The sequence below is a fragment of the Neodiprion pinetum genome, chromosome 1 (assembly GCF_021155775.2).
Source record: "Neodiprion pinetum isolate iyNeoPine1 chromosome 1, iyNeoPine1.2, whole genome shotgun sequence".
Classification (NCBI taxonomy): Eukaryota; Metazoa; Arthropoda; class Insecta; order Hymenoptera; family Diprionidae; genus Neodiprion; species Neodiprion pinetum.
In genome coordinates this window covers 5,260,382-5,279,943 of record NC_060232.1, presented here as the reverse complement: position 1 = coordinate 5,279,943, position 19,562 = coordinate 5,260,382, and positions in this window count along the sequence as shown.

Genomic DNA, 19,562 nt, shown 5'->3' with positions numbered 1-19,562 from the left:
ATTGATAAGAATGAAATAGAATTGGTAAAAAGAAAAAGGCGTGTACTCGACGCTGCAGAAACGAGGAACCAATACCATACGTATACTTCGTGTACATGTACGGGCAGCGAAATTGCTTTGTCATACATATAGGAAACGTCGTACCAACCAACCAACCAACCAACCAGAATACAAAGCGAACTATAAACAGTAGAAGCAGTAGGTTATCAAATAATCGATAGGAAAATGGTGTTCCATAGAGAAACACGCGTGCACCTCTGGCTTGCCGAGAGACAAATAAAGCGGGACGTCGATACGTACCAACGTGCCACTTTACTCTCTTCAAAACTGCAGATACCCGCCCATCAATCGCATATCAAATCAGATGAACAAACGCGGAAGGGTGCGAGATGAAAGTCGGCCATTTTCTACTTTTCACGGTAAAGCTCGGCTCCCACGCAAACTCGAGAAGTAAAATTCGCTTCTTTTTCTCTCCCTCTACCGGACTCAGTGCCGACTGTAGACGCTTTGACCAGAATTCAGGCAACGTTCACGCGAAAATGGAATTTAATTACGACTTAGGTACAAACGTGTAAATACATGTCGTAGTTGCAAACTGGCTGCAATGTTAAGGCCGAGCATTTTTTTACCAACCGGTAGAAGAGATGTGCGTGTATAAGTATGTGTATGTAGCCATCCGCGGAATGCTAGAAATGTGTTTAAGAAACTTGGGGTTGAAACACGACGCGTCCATCCTCCACCCCAGTTTTCCGCCTCTTCGACGGGGAATATCTTACGGCTGATATCCCCGCAGCACTCGCTTTTATACCGAGGTGAAGTCGAACGTATTATTCGCAATAACAAAAGGAACGAAAGTAGGTATGTCGGTATTGGACATCGCAATGTGGATAACACAGTACAACGTAGAACATTCGGATTAGGTCAGGGTTTCCTTTACGAGGCAAATAGTCAGCCGAACTTCTACCTTGTAGTTCAATTGCCGTGTACCACCGTTCCGTTAGAGTTCGTTAAGACGTTTCCCGTTACGGCTTTGAAATTCGACTAAACTACCGAGAGCGCGTAAGGCAGTAACAATAAAATAAAAAAGATTCAAGAGAGAAATAAAAGTTACGAGGGAAAAAGAACCCAATAGAAAATACCTCAAGTGAGATTAATTACCTATTCGAACAGAACTGTAAACATCATTGCATGTTGTACGGAAATTCAAGTGAGAGGTATAACAGGCTTTAATGGTAAGTGTGAGGTTAAATTTTTACAATATTTCAATATCGTCATATTCCTGTTTCTTTTCTTTGTTTGCCTTTTTCGTTTCAAGGTGCATTATAGACTCGTTCCACTCGGAGTACCTACATTATAATTTCCACGAGATTTTATGTTCCAAAGAGAGGTGCATGTGTAGGTAAAAGACTGCAGGAGTATAAAGCTCTCTGGTGTAGCAATAGTGGTCGGTTATCGTGCGATATTAAAAAATGATATTAAATATTGCAAGATTCATGCACGCAATCAGAAAATGATTCAGCAGCGGTTGCTGAGTGAAAACAATAATGAAAAAAACAATAATAATCATTTTAATATGAACCACGGTATAATCAATTGGTAATGGACGATGAAAAGTTGTCAGAATTTAAGCGATGCTAAGTTTCTTTTTTTTTTAGGGAGCCGTTCCAGCGACTCGAATAATAAACTCTGTTATAGTATAAAGCGTAGCAAAAGTGGTGCCGAGATTGAATGATAATAATGATAAAATACGAAGGAAAATTCTTTTCATTGCTCGATTCTGTGCGGTAAGACAACGGGTCGATGATTAAAAGAGAGGCTCGCACTAAGAGGAGGCGTTCCCCCGTTCGCTTCCGATTGAGGAAATGAAAATGAAAAATTGATGCAATAACCGAGGATCAATTCTCCACCCATCGTGGATATAGGCATGGTATGAGATACGAATCAATCAACTCTGCCTGCAGTCTGCGGGCGATTCACAGTTTACGCAAAACCTGAAATTCCTCCAATAAATTTATGCCATTCTCCCCAATCGTCATCGTCATCGTCATCATTATCATTATCATTATTACTGTTACTATCATCATTACGCGACGCGCCAGCGAGATAGAAACGAATATTCCGTTGAATTAACTTTATGTGTGTATTGGTACAAGGAGCTGGGAAAAGAGGAAAGGGAAGAAGAACAAGAAGATACGACAAGTCGAGAAACCCAACAGCAAAGAAAAGATTGAACAATAAAATATCTCGGCCGATTTTAAGCAACCCGCTCGGACCCTCCGGTGAAGTTGGATAGTAGAAAAGAAAAAACAATGTGCGACTCTCAATTGGATTTTGCGCCAGGAGTGTTAAAACTTTCGGTTAACTGATAAATATGGAAATGCGAAATCTTCGCGCACCGTTGCAAAGCTACCGAGTCATTTCTCTCTCTTTCTCTCTATCCCTCTTTCTCTTACTTTTCTTTCATTCCTTCTCCCAAAACATTTTTTTCCCTTTCTTTAACTTCACCGGCGTAAAATTTCCATCGTGATTCGCTTTATTTCCTTATACACAAACCGTAAGTCTCCGAGTAAAAAAAAAAACTACGCTCCCCCTTTTTGTGCCTCCTTCTCGGTTTCTGTTGAAAGAAAAAGAACAAAAAATACACAATTTACCAAAGGGAAGCTAAGCTGTGATCAAGTTGAAATGAATGAAATACTTCGTAAGAAGCTGATAAAAATAAACAAGAAGTAGAATCAGAAGAAAAAAAAAAAAAATGTTAAAATAATAATATAGAGTTGCAGATTAAATATATTTAAAGTAACAATTATTGTTACTAACGCTCAATTACATCAGTAGGAATTTTATTCATATACTTCTATATCCTAACCATATACGTAAATCTACTATGTTTAACACTCGTTTTCAAATTACTCTCTGCTCAATACAGAAACTAAATAATTACACCAAATGTAAATAATTCCGCTTGATTGTTTGTATCTGCGGCAAACTCAATGCGCATTACAGAGCTTATATACACGGCGTGTACCGAAAACGATGAAAGGAATTTTCATAGATTGAGAAAGACTTAAAAACATGGAGGGAGGAGGTGAGTGTTATTGGTATACATGTATCGGTACAGAACGCTGTTTGAGAGTTCAGCCGTTTTCGATCGAAATTCAATTATTGCTCGACGTAGCCTGCAGTCACGCTGTAGCTGATATCCCGACACATATACATATGACATATACGTATATTAGACGAGAGCGGAACGAATGTGTGTGTGTGTATGTGTATGTGTAGAGGGGGTGGAGTACGGGATTACCGGTGAGCCGAAGAGGGATATCCGCTTTGATCGTTTACCCGAAACTGGAGAAGAAAAAGTAGATGATTAAAAAAAAAAAAAAAAGAAAAAAAAAAAAGAATATATATGTACAGGCATAACACAGCGTGACTGATGTATAAAAATCAATGAAATCGCGCCGTTACCGTTTTCGAGGCTAAGACCTTTGAATGCGGTGAAACCAAACGTCGAAATCACGACCCGGTAATTAAATGAGATAAAGAAAACACCGCCTCCGTCCATTTCGTAATTAAGACCCCAAGGATGGGGCGTAATTCCATATGTAACATACACCGTATTCCCTAATTCCCACCCTGTCACCTCTCTTTCTCTCTCTCTCTCTCTCTCTCTCTCTCTCTCTCTCTCTCTCTCTCTCTCTCTCCCGTTGTTATTCCTCGTACGAACGAACCAAAGACTAAATCAGCTTACGCAAACATTTGCCCTGTCCTCGCATTCTCGAATTCACGCAGCCTCGCTCTCTACACGTCTCCGTCTCTGTTTCTGTTTCACTTACTCTTCAACATCGTTCTCCTCTCCTCTCCTCTCCTCATCCTCCCGCAAGTTTTACCTAACGATGTGACGTCGAGGTCACGACGGTCAGGCGCAAGCTCGAAATCCCCTAGCAGTTCGCTTCTCCTTTCGGTATAGCGAAACGGGGTTCGCATAACTTCGTCCAAGCTTATTCGCATTCTTCTCTTCTTCGTTTTTAATATTTTCCTTTCATTTCCTTCCTTATTATTTTCTTCACAACTACTTTTCCACGATAAGCTAATACCTACCCATGTTTCGTCTGCCTACATACATTTCGCGAAATGAAACAAATCTTGATATTAAAGGTATGTGTCATGCCTTGTGCAATATCATCAGGATCGTGAATGAAAGGAGGAGAGTGAAAGTAAATCCGATATCCTTCTTTACTCTATATCCCTGTATTGTGTATACCAAATAACATGAGTCGATAAAAAAAAAATGTAATTTTATTTTTAGTTCCTATTGAGATAAATAAATTTCGATTCTATGCATCGAATAATAACCAAAACCTTTATTTATTACTCATAAAGTAATACTTATACGGTTGATTGCTGATACGAATGCCTACTCAGAAGAAAAAGGAAAACGTTTTCACCAAGGTGTGATGGATTTTATCGTAATTAACGTCATCAGGGGCAGTATAATGAGAGCATGATGGGAGATTACGTTTGAGATTTGATACGAGAAAAAGCCCATACAAAAATAGAAGAGTTACGAAAAATGTTTATTATTAAACTTTGTTTATCAATTCTTTAACATTTGTAGTTTATTGTCGGTTATTATTTGAAAAACAAAATTATTTAAACGCAAACCTGAAGTTTGTTTAATTCTTATTTACAATACATATTTATAAAAATATGTAGTTTTTCTCAAAAGCCGAAATATCGTTTTCGCTTTGACAAAAACAAACTTCATCTAGAAGAAACTATTTTTTTATTTATTGGTCAGATAGAAGAAATGACATTTTCACATCTAGAACCCAGACTCAAAACTCGCGTTGACCGGTGTAATTTTCTAACAATCCTGCACCGAGTTCGGAAGGGTTAAACTCCGACCCCACCTGCAACCGACAGGCGAAGGCAGAGTCCTATAGAAGGGAGGCGAAGGGTACGTGAGTAGGTTTGTAAAGTTGCTGTGTGGATAGGCGAGGGCGACAGGGTATCAAATTACGAGCCTGTTGGTCGCTACGAGTCGTCTCGCGTGGATCGGCGAAACGGAAGACCAAAGGATACAGCCACTTTCGTATTATGTACAAAATAATTGAAACACCGTCTTGATCATTTATTTATCAAAGAGTTGAAAAACGCGAGTAAAATCCTTTTCCATCCGCAATTTATCGCTCGAGAATCTCGTGGGATTTTTTTCTTCTTTCTTTTTCTACTTTCCCGTTTTGTCTCGCCGAGTTTTCCTTCTCTCCGCTGTATAAAATAAGCTCTAGGTACTCATATTTTAGCTGCTTATGTATACCTATAAGAAGGAAATTGCATTGAAACTTTTGTCGATCGAAAGAAAAGCATGTTTTGCCTAAACGGAGAAACTGCAGAGTTGAGCGCGTGGATTAAATTAGCAGAGACGTGCCAGAAAAATAAATAGGTAAATAAATAAACAATCGTGACTTGTGGCATGATGAGGTAAAATTTGTGTGTCAATTAGGTGATATGTTGAAAATTTTTATACTTGACTATTTTCGAAAAGAAGCATCATTTACATGTAACACATCTCTCTTGACTCAACCTTTGGAATTTTGCCCGAAATATTGAGAACCGCTAGAATCAATTATTTCACGCATCACTCAGGCAGAGAAACATCCGTAAACAATATTTTTTATACAATATTATGTCGTTACGATGATAATGCAATGGACAAAAAAAGTAGTAAAAAACCATGGATATTTTTAATAAAAAAAATCTTCGTTCAAATAATCTTAAACCTCTATGTAAGTAAGTTTTTTCAGCAGAGCTGAGGATCTGCGGTTAAATTTTTACAAAATTGAGCATCAATAATTTTCCAAGTCTACGACGCAAACTGTTACGAAGCTGTGATATATCCGAATGTAGAGCATGTACAGGTAAACGTTCCGAAGGTGCAGCAAGCCGAATAGCAGAGTAGCCAAGCGACTCGTTCCGCAATCAGAGAGGCAACATTTCAGCTCAAATATGCGCGACGACTGCTAATTTCACTCGCTTCACCTCCGCGCCTCGCTTCGTCTGCTGGGTATGGAATAACTTTCGTCCAGGTTCCCCGGGGGGAATGAAAGAGCGAAAGATAGAGATAGAGATAGAGAGAGGAGAGGAGAGGAGAGGATGTACGCATGCATATGTATGGGTGTACCTACATAGAAATTCACAAAGAAAAATCGACCCTCGAACATTTTCGATATATGCCCGAGTGATTTTCATCGTTCCCTTCGGTCCTTGCCTCGTAATACATATAATAGTACGTAGAGCTATTTATGTAGAGGTATACGCTCTACGAGATATGTTACATAATACTAGGTACATAATATATCAAATTTTAACAGTCAGTATATGGATAATAAAGAATATCAAAATTGATCGATTTGTCCAACCGTCACAGCTATTGACTACTTTCCCCTATTTTCTTGTAAGGCTGTGATACTGATTTGGATTCTGTCAAGCATCCGATGCCTCTGAGGCATTATAATATAAGTTTGATGGAAAATGGACGTCGAACAAACCCTGCGAAATAAAATTGCTCGACGGTATATATTTTTATCCGTTCAATTTTAGTTCAATAAGTATCAATAGATGCTCTAACGAGTTTTGACAACAACTAACCGTGGTGTTGAAAAACAAGTTACTAAAATCTAGGCTGTAGAAATTTTCCCCTTAAAAAAAAAAGAAAACGAAAAATAAAAACTATTCTAACTGATAACGCGGGACATTTTTATATAACAGACACCGGATAAACTCGCTTTTTCAATACCTACCGTCAAGTTGAAAGTTTAATCGCGTAATAAAGTCGATATACGAAGCAAGTAACGTGACGCGCATGCATCGACTTTGCAGAACGTAAGTGTACGAGGTTAGCCCGATAGGCAATTCGTGTAAAAACCACTCCGTCGATCTGTATGTATGTACGTACATATATGTATATATATATCCCGGTGGATATTCGGGCACGAGAAAATTCCGTTAGTGAACTGCGCCAGTAAAAGTCGGACAACTAGCGGTCTCGGTCCCACGGGATCCGAAGGGGTTTCCTGGGTAATTTTTGTCACGCGAAAACAGCGGTACCATAACGCCGGAAGGTATTTCGCCAGACGGGAGTGAATGTATACGGCTAAATATTTAATTGCATGTTACCAGCTATGCTATGAAACGCTCTCTCGCTTACGTATTGACGAAAATATGAAATATAAGAATTAACAGAGGAGAAAAAAGTAAACCCAGATACGTTTATGTATTGTATTGAATGACGACTTACGAAGTTGGGAAACGTATCAACGGATTAACAAAACTTATTCGTGACAAGCGGAGCTTACTGTTAGTTTTTCAAATTATCATCAGTATTGTTCAATACGCAGAAATGAACGCAATATTCGAAAAACATTTACAAAGATATATAAATTTGCAAATCGACATGTAGATAATTTTTTAAAGCGAACATTTTTCTTCGACAATTGCTCCCCACGGTGCGTGATGAACATGCATCTAACAATAAACTGTGAACGTGAGACACGAGATAAAGTAGAAAAAGCCGTTCGATGCCGCAGGAGTTTCATTCCGCGACTGGTCAGCCAACGGAGTAAAAGACATTGCCGCGAGACGTGCGGCGTCTGACAAACGCGGAATGAAACTCCTGGCTTTTTCTACCGCCACGACGCGACTGGCGATATGTACGAAATCGTGAAACACGGACCCGTCTCGTCGTCGCGGATCCGATATGGTAAATAACTCGATTGTCGCAAGATTTCGCATCAAAACTCGGTCGGACTTGAATTTTTCAGACTACGTAATTATACCGTATACAGAGATAAAGAACAAAGGAAAATTCTGACGGTGAATTTCTGAGCAATGTCAGTCGACGGATTAGAATATTTTAGGTATACATGAAACAGTCCAACAATTCAACTCTCGGTAAGTGTAATTTATAAAAGGGAATTAGCAAATTGGTAACTTGCTGCTGTAGGGCGATTCGGACGGTTCTATCTTCAAACAGACACGGGATATAAACGAGCGACCCTTCGGGGAGATTCGCCCAATCCCTTTCCTCTTCCCGATGCACGGATCATATCCAATATTCAACAATTGCCTTGATACCCAAGCCCAGATTTACATCTCACCCGTCGTAGGAAATCTCGGATCTCGACTAAAGTGTCGGAGGTTCGCGATTAGCGAATTTTTCTGCACTTTGAGCGAAACTCTGACGTAGCTCGCTATCGACTTTAAATAATCCTCATTGCGCGTAACTTTACTCTCAGCTCTGCAAAAAGAAGCGCAAACGGAAGAATAATAAGGAAAATAAAACGCGAAAGAGAGGAGAAAAAAAGTGGTAAATAAAATATCGACGCCCGACCGCTGCGCCAGATGCAACGGAGGGACTCGAGGTAGATAAAGAACCCGGCTATTGCCTCTGCGTAAATCCAACCTGCAGTAGCTCTTGTTGCTCTCGATGGTGACCATTAATAGCCCACCCTTCCCCATACAGTTTTCGTCCAACTCGGTGAACAGGGGTGATTCTTAACTCTTCACCGGGTAAGCGATGCGGAAGATGTCGTGGGTTTCATCCCCTTCGCTGTTGGCTTAATCTTCGAGCCTCTGTCGTACGTCTATATACAGACGTCTATATACGGTGCGGTATATGTTGTATAAGAATGATACCATCTACCGATAAATCATCGAGAAACGTTGAAAATCGTCGAGGTGAAGTTTGTAACGTTATTGTAACGATGCATGCTTGGAAAAAGTTGTTATAGTGCAACTTTAGGATTAGTTGAAATTCAGTAAACTGTTAATACAGCATCAAGAAACTCAGATTTTGTAAATTCAACTTCTTCAGGTGCAAAATACTGATTTTTGTTTCAACGTTTCGATACCTTAACGATGCTAACTTCGGCCTCGTTAAGAATCGTCTTTTCATTTCGTTTCGTATTACTTGTTTTCTCGCATGCGATTTACCGCATCATTTCTTGCCAGTGAGGGAAAAAGCACAAGAGTCTAAAACAAAACAGCTCGCACAGAGTTTCGCCGGTAACTTGACAGAATAATAATATCTGCACCGCGTCGGCGGATTTTCGAAGCCAGCCGCAGCCGTGTTTTTCCGTTTTATATGCATATACACGCAGGAAAATATTTGCCAGTGGAGTATTTCTTCTGTGGGTATATTTTATGTGTTTGTGTGGTTGGAAAAGTTCGAATGCAACGCGAAAGACGCGGCGCAGAACGGAGAGCTTTCAATATGATATTTTGGGAGCTACTTGATATTCGGGATGCTGCACATCGGACGGTGAATCAGAATTTGGTACAAGTTCATCGGTTTTCATCCCCCTCGCGTATAAGCTTCGGTGAGAGAGAACAAGTTGAGCAAAAGAGAGCACACGTTGCGACATCGTAATAAACGTCCAGCTATTAAACGATATTTCGATTCTTATCTCTCTTAAAACTCAATCATTCACCCCACGAGGGGATTCTACGTTCGACGAGGTGAGTATGAAAAATTAAAGCGTGAGCTAAAAACTGACGAGGAAAGTATCAACCCTCCGGATGATCACGAATTCCGTTGAAACTTCTAGCGATGTTTATTTGACCAAAAATATGGAGTTTCCGATGCGCTGTTCCATCTGTTCAGGTCTTCTTCGTCCAATTTACAATAGTTTGGATGGTGCGAACTTCACTATTACTATGAATTAATAATATATCCCTTAACAATTGAATCTGTAAGATCCCGTGATCGAAACTTCAAAGAAGAACAGCAAAAATTAGTAATTAAGGCAAAAATACAGAAAAGGTTTCATTTATCATGTCATATCAACTACTGATATACAGATACAAACAATTTTTCGTCAGAGGGAAGAGAGGCGACCACCGTGAGGTGGAACTACATATTGCAAGAAAAACATCGACCCCAGAAATTTGAGTGGAATCCATGATCAACGAGACAAATGCTCTCCTGATAAGTATACATACAAAACGTTTCGTTCAAGGTAGATCACGATAAAGGACAAAAAGCATCGTTGTTTTTTAAACTCTGCGATACACGGCATTGATTACGAAAGAAAACCTAAGCTTCGCACGTATATAACTGAGCGTGATTTTAAATACGCAGAATCGAGAAGTTTGATTCTGGTAATGGTTTGGTTTCACTTTGTCGACAGTAAATGATGCAAAAATAAAATAGCCAATGAATAGGAATGAATTAAACCCTCCAATACGTTACGCACATTATTAATATAATATACATACCGCTGCGTAACGAGCAGAAATGGGTCGATACAAAAATCAAACGAATTGCAATTCAGTCTTATTGCGCTACCGCGAAGCACTTCACGATATCAACTTAAACTTTACAGTTGGAATTTTATTACCTGCAGAAACAATTATATCGTTCCACATCCGCGGCTGTCCCCAGTCCGAATATTTTTGTCTTTGAGAATCTTACTTTTGTTCTTACATTGTCAACTGAATTGTACAACACTTCGCTAAACTCAACGTTGAGTGAGGTCTCAGCAATTTATTGCAGCGCGCTAGGAGAAACGAAAGAGCCTTGATAAAAATAAATAATGCGAGTAAAAACACAGTGACAACAAGGCCGACGACCACTTGACCGAAGTTCGCCTAACACGCTATCGTTCGTTTTTATCAACACCGCCGTCGCAATGTCCACGCGACATTTACAACCCTTCGAAAGTGAAAATACGAGAAGAGGTTGGTCCGAGGAACATGGAATACGTTATACTTATGTTTTGCAGCTTAGAAATTGACGTGAGAGTTTGGCTAGAATACAAACCCATTAGCTAATAGACTAATTTCATTTCGTCAAGATTATCGCGGGTAGTAAATGTTAGTTTATCAATTCATTCACGATTGCCGATAAATAATGATTTTTGTTTTATCGTTGAATCGTATAATAAAAATGTATTTACCACGCGACACGGAACGGCGCACATGACACGCAGCTGGTGGGTGAAAACGATCGAGTTTTCTGAAGAGACTCGCAGGCGGCGTCGGGAATAGGAGCTATTATAAAATCAATACCACGTGACAATAGCTTGTCGGGTGAAAGCGTAAAAAGCGTGCGGACGGTAATAAATCGAGTTGAAAGAAAGAAACGAACCCTAGTAAAAATAAAATCGCCAGCGATCTCACGTCCGAGATTTAAAATCCGTTCATTACTAAATACGTTCGGATGAATTTTCGAATCGAATTAAAACCAGGCCGCGTACATTAAGCTGCTAAAAAATTTGCCGAAACTTTAAAAAAAAGCTATGTGCCAGGGAGAGAAATAAGCAAACAACTAGAAGGAAAAGGAAAGAATGAAAGAAAAAAAAAACTGAAAACCCGACTACTTCAGGTGACGAATTCTCGTTCCGCTCGTTCGTTCGTTCCTTCGTTCGTGGTTTGAGAGAGAGAATTTTAGCCAAGTGTGTGCGTGCAACATGTCTGTACGAATGTGCGAGAATGGCGGGGGAGGGGGGGGAGGGGGGGAACATCGCGACGCGATATGGAAAGAATAAATGAAAATAGCCGAGTGGGTGAGACGCGATGGGGATGAAAAGAAAAGGAGCGAGCCGAGAGGAAAGCCACATTTTCTGCACCACTCGAGGATACGCGACGCGATGTACGCGGCAGACTTCACCCTCAAATTATGCCTAAGCTTGGAAATTATTTCAGATCTTGCGTAAGGATCTAACGAAGAAGATAGAGAGGGAAGCTCAAGTCGTGCGTCGAGTAAATGATTAATAACAGCTTCGACAAATGTCCATTTACTTTAATGTCTCCACATTAAAATCAAAATAACTATGACTACGACGATATTCACAAAGGTGAATCAGTCGAACCGTTTGAATCAAAAGTTGGGAAAAGTGAAAAAAAATTGGTTACAAAAATCTGTGACAGTGGAATTAGTGCCAATGATCGTGAACACGATCGAAACAACATCACTATTATACAATAGACGTTTAATTTGGCTAAATTAGATAGCACAAGTTGGAATCTCGATAATTTGAGATCGCAGGATTTATAATGAGAACATCGAAAATGTTTGAAATGAGTACATAGAAAATGTAATTTTTAACGAATAGCTGTTGAATACCGTGCCTACTTACGTAAATCTATTCTATTCTCTCTGGAGATAAGTATTAATAAAATTTTCTACAGTTAATCTCTCTCTATGGCGAACATAACAAGTCTGAAAACACGAACATCGGATTACAAACACCAGAGTTTAATCATTTTTGACGGTCTAGTTATAATACCTTTTCTCAAATTGTTGCTATACCTCAGTTCGTGTCATACCAAATTGCTCAAAGTATTTACCATCACACGTAGTAGGGGGATTCTGTTTAATCACACTGTTAAAAATGATCATGAATTTATTACACATTTACTGTAAAAAAGAGTTGTCAAATTGCGAAACAAGGTTAAAAATTTACAAATTCGATGTAGCGCCGTAAATTACTGTGTATTTGCCTTTTTGCGATAAAAATGTTTGATTTTACTAAAATTCATAAGAAAAACACAACAAAAATAATTCGAATTTACTAAATTGTTTGGTAAATATCATATTTGTAAATTGAATAAAGTCTGAACCTATGGTAAATTAACTATTCCGTATCCGAATAAAATTTTCAATACACCGTAGGAAGTTCCATACAGAAATTTTTAACAATTTCGCGTCCACTATCATTGGAGGAAATAACATTGCTTGACAATGAGATTTTGTCAACACAATTTTTCCTGCTTCCGCAACTCCACCCTTAAAACTGAGAATAACCATAGCGGGAAAACTAGGACCGCTTGGAAATGAATAGTCGTGGAGTAGTTGCGGCGGTCGTTCGATATTACCACTCATCCCCCCCGGCCCAGATCGCATCGTTCGAATTGGCGAAGGTTCGACAGGTAGAGCCAACCTATCGTATCCGCGCAGCCACAGGGTACGGGATTCGCATATACGCCAGTCGATTATAGGTAATCGATGTAACACGGAGAGTTGTCACGAGGAATTATTAATCTGGTACGATTAAATATCAATTGATTCTCGGAGACTTAACACGCGATTATTGGCCTCGTTGGAAACGGTTGTGGGCACAACCACCCAGGAGAATCCTTATCTCGTCAGCCGGTTATCGCGCCCAAGCACACCTCACATTCTTCCGTCTCTCTCACATCCCTCCCGTAACTTTTTGGCAGAATATTTCAACAAACCGGACACCTAAACAATGCCAAGACCACCCTGTCTGCAGCTCTTCCTCTCTTCCTCCTCCTTTTACATGACAGGAACGAGAGATACGCCAGTGAATATGGGTAACCGGTCGTGCAGCCAGTGAAAGCAACGCTATCCGAATGGATAACAAGAATGCAATCGGTTCGTTTCTCATTCTCACAGTTGTAGGAAACACGACTCCCATTTTCCTCTCTGATGTATGAATGTACATTGCATATAGACCGACCGAAGCAAGATGAAGAATATAATCGAGGACGAAAGACAGAAGAACCGAGGGTGTAATGTCTGTTTGACGAAATAAGAGATAGAAGAAACAAGCGAGAAAAAATACGAACGGGCGAAGACAAACCCTCGTATTTCGAATGTCTCGTATAACAATGGCAATTGAGCGTTATACGTATAGCATGTGATATTTTCAAGGGGATGATTTTTCGCCGCGTGCTCAAACGGTCCTTGAGCTTGTTACGCAATCTGCGGGATACTCGACTGGGGATCGCCGACGGTGGAGCGAAAAGACGAGTAAGTGGCGCAGTCAGTCGGATCGTATCGACAGACGCGAGTGCGTTGGAATAAATATTGCTCATCGCAACGTTGAGCGAGGCTGGTTCGTTGAATCGATGCGACATCGCGATTCCCCGATTTCCCGATTTCTCGAGTTCTGCGACGCGTTCAAAGCCTACGTAAACAGAAACAGCGGAACCTCCGACGTCGACGAACGCCCGGCGAAACCGTCGAGTATCCAAGGAGACGCGGGAAAGGCGAGCGAGCTTTCCTCGAAGTGTGGGAGGAGGCCTCCCCGCGTCTGACTAACCTACCCCGACCGAGCGAGTCGCCCCATCTTGATCTAGGGACTCGCCGATAACCGATCGTTCCCAATCTCCACGTTTTTCACCCACCTCTCAGCTCACCGTATCTTTCTCAGGCGATTGTGCTACCCTCGATTGTGCACGGTGTGGAAAATGATGAAAACTGTCCTCAGCCAATCGATTCCAAGATCAAATTAGCAATTAGTCATGATAAATCGTGTCGTTCGTGACCGTGTAAAGTCGTCGATACCGCCCAGTTATTCTTCATGGTTGAATCAAGGTCGAGGCCATGCGTAACCTTGCCACGACCTCGGTGTATCATTCCGTCCCCGTTTCAACAACCCTACAGAATCATATTTCGAATTAAGAGCTTTACGAATGAGATTCCTGGAAAGTGATCGAAGCCGATCAATTTATACACTGTCATGAACGAACGAATCCTTAGGGGAGCAAATAAAAGGTATTCTTTCTATGAATTTGGTGCGGTAGTTTTCGTCCGTCTCTTACAATTTCGAAGGTGAAAATAGAAAACGAGGGTCTGAAGAAAGGCGCCTTTCTTCTTTCGGCAGGTTTCTGTCTCTGAAGAACGGGTGTTTCGAACATATTACCTATGGACAATCGATCAATCTTGGATAACGAGAATAAAAAAAAAAGAGACAAGAACAACAAAAATACTCCAGTGTTTTGCCTTCACCGGTTCCCCTACCTGCGGCGAAGCGGAACGAGGGTTCAAGTTTCGAACCTAGCCAACTCCCTGCTGTAGGAGCACGTGTGACGGATACATTAGAGGAAGCAACTGCACACTTTACCGCACATATCAGTTCCTAGTCGGCTAGACAAATGGCGAATGTTTGGTCTTTGGATTCTGGAACGAAACGACTGAATCGCCACTGGCTCTTTACTATACTCGGCTGTTTTGGCTCTGTTTTCTTTCTGCCAATCTCGGCGTAACATCTCCTCAAATTTTATCGACTCGACGCCTTTGGAGTGAATAATTCACCACTCGCTTATAGAAGTGAGGCTGCTCCTAGCGGTCTTCTGTTAATTAGTCTTGGTACACGGAATTAAAAATACTGCAGCATTGTATAAGCAGGAACGAAGCGGTTACGCATGTATGGTTAGGGTAGGTGGTAGGTAGGTAGGTAGGTACCTACGTATCGATCTTATATTCTATTAATTCACCGTGCTCCGCTTTCTAACTCGTCAGGACTTCAAAGAGCACCTTTTAAGATGACGTTACGGGTCGGAGGCTTTGGTAAAATGATTTAATTTGTCATGACGGAGCTAAGGGCGAAATTTTCACGGTACACACTTTGTACAGTTTTGTGTACTTAAACTACAAGCGCGTCTGGGTTTTCAGTCGAGCACGGTTACTGACAAATAAGAAAAAACCGAGTGGTTTGATCGGTGATATTCCTTTTCCATATTTTTTCATAATTTTTCACGTTTCAGTTGGCAAAGAATAAACCGCTCGATATCGGATGAACGAAGTACCGTAAAATTACTTTATCCCTCTAATTGATGTATCATTTTATTTGGTTAACAGTTATTAATGATCCTTCGAACTAGTTTCTTTTTTCTTCTTATTTCTGCCATACAACTTTTTACGTTAATATCCACTTAATTTCGCTCACACCATTAATCACCTAGTAGTCACAGCAGATAGACGTATACGTACTTTGGCTCTACGTCTTATTTCACGTATACCCTGTTGCATAAATATCTTTCCAGATTCCGACGAGCAGAAGATGGAGCGACAACGTAGAGGGAAACGAGATGCAAAATTATTGTAAAATAAACTTGGAGGGAGTTCGCAAAATCAAAGAATAACGACAGTTCGACAAATTAAATCCTCACTATTTCCTCGGTCAGTGATGATTAACCCTGTTTAAATCCCGTATGATATCTATTACTCAGGTTTTAGTCCCGAGGTTGAGCCGACACTGAATAGTATTACTCCGTTGAGAATTGAGTTACCTCAAATTATCACAAATTTTACCTAGAATCAGTCTCTCTCTTGCCCCGCGGTCCCTAAAATCGTGTATTTCATCAAGCCCGTTGAACCCGATTATTACAGGTTAGAGTGATGAATACGTTATATGACAGAAAATCTAGATTATTTCGTTGATTAATATCCTGGAAAAAAAGACTGAACGACAAAGGTCGATTGAAATTATATAAATTTTTCACCCCCTATTTTGTCTATATATTTGTTTTCTTCTTTTCTTTCCACTTCGACGATATTATATATATATATATATTTATTATACAGACGTCGCGCGGTCGGTTACGGAGATTTCGGGTAGCAGGACAAGTATCCTTCGATGAAGGTACAAGTAAAAAGAAGATTTAAAAAAAAAAACAGAAAAAAATACACAGAGGTATCGGTTGCTAAACACGCACAAAGGATACACAGCACGTACACATAGGCGCGCGCACACAAAGAGAGAAATACGACCCACGAGAAGCGTCCCTTAAAAAACACAGGCACTCGCACAAAGTTACAGGGTAAATTCGACTATCTAAAATTGGAAAAAATGAAATAAAATAAGCGTGCGTCAATCACATTCCCTGATGGTACGATTGCAACGCATGATCGCGTATTTCACGTTGCGTACGAATAGACCATCACGGATTCGAATCCAGCGTTACGACGTGTTCGTATGTGGCCGATGTTCACTGAACGTTGGATAGGTGTGTATACATATATATGTATATATATATATATACGCCTGTTACATCGGTAAGGCACTGTCACCAGCACCAAAGTAGCACCACCACCGAAAGCACACAACCACTTAAACCACGTGATCACGAAGGTCCCTCAGGATGCATAACCGTCGGTGTTCATCCCCAAGAACAGTATCTCTGGTTGATCGAGAGGTGTGACTGACTCGGTACGTAATCGACGACACCTCGGGTTACATCTGACACGGGATGTGTATAAAAGTAAAAGGCGCGGGTGTGTTACAGGGTAGGTAATACACGGGGGTGCGGGAGAGATGTTTTTCGTATCAGGATGGACGAGGGCGGAGGCCGGCGAGATGTGCTCCGTAAAAAATGATATCCTACGGAAGGTACGATCCGGTCTGGATCAGTCAATGCCGTCTATCTTTCGGCTTGTTAATCCTCATCGCAGGCCCGCCTTCCTTGGCTCTCTCTCTCCCTCTCTCTCTCTCTTATTCAACGTTCTCCTCTCGCACTCTCTCCCGGGCTGGGGGATGTAACACACCCAGGGCACACGGCGCGGGTGAACGCACGACTTGGCGACCTCCACCACCGACACCACCTAGCCACACTATGTGACCCTCGGCGTGACTATAGCGCGATCGGGAGGAAGTGGCTATAGCCTTGCGGCGGGCCAAGACTGTGCCGGGTTTTGGTACAGTCGGCGAGCGCGCGCGCGCGCGACCCCCATGGGCGGGGGTGTCTTTGTGTTCGTGTGTGTTTACAGGGTGGAGGGAACGCTGGCGCCGCTCACCGACTAACGGCCACCCCGCGAACCCTGCCCTCGATCGAATGCCCGATTGGTGAGCGCCCGAGAGCGAGGGAGACCCACCGAGCCATCCTGACTCTCCTCTCGCGAAACGAGTACCCTACCTACTCTGCACAATCTCCACTTAGGAGCCTACCCAAATCTCTCTTGTTTTCTCATTCTTTTTACGCACCATCTTACGACTCCTTGCACCCTTCGTGGTTACACCACTGCACATTCGCATTGCCTTACTGTAGGTGTACAGTGTACACGCAATCGAGGATTGAGGGTAGCGATTCATCGGATACGAATCGTCACCGTACTGTTCAGGATTATACAAATTTTCACAAGGACTGCTGATTGATCGAAGTGGTTATTTTAATTGACGGAGTGGTGATTGCCGAGTATTCAAAAGTCAAAAATATCGCAATTGGAGATACGCGGTCTGCAAGGATAGACGCGATGAGACGTCTCTGAACACAGCGAGTATTGCGGAGTATTTTTTTTTCCTGTAACGAGGGTGTCGTACCAGGACTTTTGAGATACACCCTCTTCTGATAATAGGCGTTGTGCGAGGGAGGGAAGCCACGGGTTATAAAGAGACCGCAAGTCTATAAAGAATCCTCGGTCCAAGATACCGGTACAGTTTCGAAGAACTCGCGTGTACGACGGTTGTTGTTTTCGCGTAGGTACGACGATGTAGAAAAGCGCGCTCCTAAGAAACTGCAGACGCGCGATTTGTGCTGACGAGAAAAACAAGGCAAACTGGTATCCTCCTCGCTTGCTGCGCCAGCTGCGCCCATTTATCCGTAAATCAAGCACAATTCGTGCGAGTACGGAGAGTCGTGTGCATGTACATACCCATTGTAAAGAAGGAGTTAAAACTGTGTCATCTCGTCCGGTATTAAAGCGTCTCCTTAGTCAGCCGAGTAAAACTATTAGGTGTACCAGGCTATAGAGCTCCAAGTTGGTAGTTGGAGTCATCTTCTAATAAAGTTGAAAACAAAACATGGCTACCTGGTATAAAAACTGCGGGGACAATGTACCCCGTATACCGACTGCACGCTGCTTCCCGCGATACCCACCCCTCTGGGTATTTATACCCCTATCCCCCTCTCTCTCTCTTTCTCCCCTTGTCTCTCCCCCCTGCCCCCGCCGTCCGACAGGCAAACGTCGTCTCTTTCTCGCCGAGGAGTTTCGCCGGACCAAGACGAGCGTCCGTCTCGCTTCCTCGTAAACTTTTCCACCCTCTCTGCATGGCTGCCGGCGCCCGCGCCCCCTCGTCGCACAAATCACCAGTGGTCCTAGCAAGTACCATTAGGTGCCTACTGCCGCTGCTGCCGCCTAAGCGCGCTACTGTACCAAACAATAAGCTCTGCAGGATGGGAGGGAGGTGGACCCCGTGGTAAGGGCTCTGCATCGAATGGGGTGCAAAAGCGTAGGACCAGCGGGTTCCCGTCTACCCTGTAACCATCATCCATCCATCCATTCATCCATCCATCCGTCCATCCGTCCATCCATCCATCCATTCGTCCGTTCGGTATGTGTTTGCGGCTACATCTGTCGGCGAGCTTTCGAGCTGCTTGACTCCCGCACATTCGTAGAGCCGGGACCAAGTCAATACCGAATACGAGTAAAAGCTCTGTTTTCCCGACTGCAGTTTTCTGCACCGAGGTAGAACGGATCGATTTAACGTAGCGTTTTCGTTAATTCGCGGAAGGAGGAAAAAAACCTGACGATAATCGGCTTTGGATAACGATTGTTATTTTTTTCGTGGAATTTGCTGTTTTCTTTCTTTTGCTTTACTTGACTCAAATTATACATCCTCAAGGGATCGCATTATGCTCAGACACCGAGGCTCCAGAAATCTTTATCCGAGAACACAAGCGAGACGAGAAATGTGAGAAATAAGAAGCGACAGCCTTGTGCGAGCATTAACAATATCATTTGTCATCGGAGTACAATACAATCAGCGTGTCATGCTCGCGGGTTTTCGCCTCCTCGTGGCGAGTGTACAGCTGTAGGT